The sequence below is a fragment of the Lygodium microphyllum genome, unplaced genomic scaffold (genome assembly GCF_053477565.2).
Source record: "Lygodium microphyllum isolate KBCC unplaced genomic scaffold, Lygodium_microphyllum_v1.1.10 scaffold_43, whole genome shotgun sequence".
NCBI lineage: Eukaryota > Viridiplantae > Streptophyta > Polypodiopsida > Schizaeales > Lygodiaceae > Lygodium > Lygodium microphyllum.
The window spans coordinates 269878-272531 of record NW_028229526.1 but is presented as its reverse complement, the minus strand read 5'-3'; the positions used below and the strand labels follow the sequence as shown (position 1 = coordinate 272531).

At 42.2% G+C, this 2654-nt stretch overlaps 1 pseudogene; it reads left to right on the top strand.

The window, feature by feature from the left end:
* The first annotated feature begins 1908 nt into the window (after nucleotides 1-1908).
* Nucleotides 1909-2425, top strand: LOC148008943 (vacuolar protein sorting-associated protein 26B pseudogene; annotated as a pseudogene).
* Nucleotides 2426-2654: the final 229 nt, after the last annotated feature.

The following is a 2654-nucleotide window of genomic DNA, read 5'->3' as shown; positions in this document are numbered from 1 at the left end:
CGGCCAAACCCACTAGGATTGACCTGAAATCTGGATTCCTAGGGGTTAAGGTCTCCTGACTGCATTCTAGTGTCAGGTCATGGAAATCCTACTTTACGCATGGATACCCAAGCCGAAGCAGATCCATACCATACTTGGTGCAAAGAGAATGGAAAATGAGAGGGATGCAATGCTCAGCCTCTCTGCCCATATAAGACATAGTCCCATTCCGATCCCCTAAAACAACATGAATCGGGTTCTAATCTAATATTACCTAAAGGTCATTCGTCTATAGAACCTTGTGAGAAGCCTCCCAGCTCTCTGGGACTACCCTTCGGTAGGACAGACCAGTCAGGTGTTCCACCCACTAGCTTCCCTCAATGGGTGTTCTTTAGTTAGGTCCTATCACATTTATGTGGGACATTTAAAAATAGCTCACTTATTTAAGCCTTTTAAGAAACAGGGTTCATTTGTGTAACTTATGCCACTAACACAAAAATAGTTTAGACAAGTTCTTTGGAAGTAAACTTTATATTATCATCTTAACTAAAATACAAGTCTTGTCCAAAAGGGACGGATTCCACAATCCGTGAGGATGCATCTTATTTTCTCCAAGTATCTGCCCTTGCACTAGTAACAGGGCCTCGAGATTCTATCCCAAGTCACGTACATTGTTTGAGTAGGACCCGGAGGCAGGGAATTTATAGAGCCAGAGCCCCCCATGGCATCCAAGCATCCTCCTACATTCAAACTAACCTACGAAGAGACCTCTCGTGGCAGGTTTGGTCCACGTTCCCATCACAGTGATTTGGAACCCCCTTGGCTAGGGTTACCGGCTAGCTGGGGGTAGCTTGGCTCGCCCTCTTTGATTTCCACTTGATTCATTATTCAATTTTCCGTTGTGAGCTTGGGTCATTCATTCCTTTCACAGACATTGAACCTAGATTTACAAGCACAAACAAACAATGAAGGCGAGTGCTCTCAAGACATCTGCTAAGGTGGAGTCCTCATGTTTGACACTAACATCACCTTTCTTGATCATTCTTGCATTGGCGTCATTTTCCACTATTTCTCGGGGGATGGGGAATACCCTTTGCTTGACCTCACTACTATGTATTAGGGTAGAGAAATTTCACTATAGTTTCAAATGATGGCTTCCCTGGGTTACTATCCTTTGATCCCCCTATTTAAGATCTTGGTCTAGGGTTTTGTTGGGTTAATTGGTAATCATCTTTTCCTATCTTAGAACTCTATCATGTTCTAGGTTAACCCTAGGGTCTTCTCATCTTCATGACAACACCTAAAAACATGCCATTTATTGCAACAATTTTTTGGCAAAACTGTATACAATTGACACCTTATTACTAAATTTTTACATGAATTCAATGCAGATGCGGTGTTCGTTGTTGCTGTCTTTGGAGACCGTGTCCTTGCACTCTGGCCAAGAAATGTCGATTATGTAGTTTTAGGTTATGGTTTAGGTCATGGAGGGCAGCTATAACGACTCACAATGCCAACATGAAATCATTACAAACACATGATCTTATACCCGATGAGAATGTAGCAAAGGTGAATCACTTCAAGCCTATAATGGGATTTCTCCATTTTGTACTTGTGCGAGATCCACTTCAAAGACCTTCCCTTGATGCAGTTATCTTGCAATTGGAACAGCTACAATTGAAATTGGGACTTTGCCTTAGGGGGTTGTGTGTTGGGGGAGAGTAAAAAACCTTAATAGGTAAAAAACTTTAATGGAAGGAACTTAAAAAAAAAAAACAAAACAAAAGAAAAAAAAACAAAATGAATACGATGGGAGGGAGGACCGTTACGGACATGTCGTGGAGAAAGGAGGGGGCATGGGATTCTTGGAGAGGAGGCACCGATTGATTTTTACATGGAGAAAAGCTACGTAGAGAGAGAAAGAGAGAGAGAGAGAGGAGGGAGGAAGCTGTCGCTTTTGATTAGGCCGATTGGTTGCTATATCATCAACCGTGGCTATGAATTTTATTCGAGGAGCATTGGCACCACCGTGTACGGTCACAATCGACTTTGCTGATGCTGACACTCGGCAGCAAGTACCTTTGTTAATTCTGCTGTGTTTGTTAATGTGAGGAAGGAGAATGGACAAACGGTTGTGGTGCCTCTTTTTCACAGCCTTGAAAGTTTAGTGGGACAGGTGCGTGTTGTTCCACATCCAGGAAAGAAAATTGAGCATCAAGGGATCAAGTTGGAGCTTCTCGGTCAAATAGAAATCGGCTTTGATCGCGAGAAGTCATCAGATTTCACCTCCTTGGTAAAGGAGCTTGATATACCGAGAGAACTTCTTAGTGTGAAGACTTACTCCTTCGAGTTTCCAAACGTAGAAATGCAATATGAGTCATATGTTGGTCTCAATGTAGTACTAAGCCAACACTATGCTTGGTTATTAAAGAATCAAGAGCCATAGAGCTGGAAGATAAGGAGTGCGGAATTTGAAGAGCATTATAATCATGCAAAGGTAGTCACATTGCTTTCTAGTTTTAAGTTCATGTGACTCTTGGGAAGGCAATAAGAGGGTGCCTTACCTTGCTTGACCTGAAGACATAAACCACTTTATAACCAATTGCAAAGTCATCGATTTGTCTTGAATATCATTCTGGAAGAACAAAGGAAGGGAATTGAAGCATGTGGTCTAC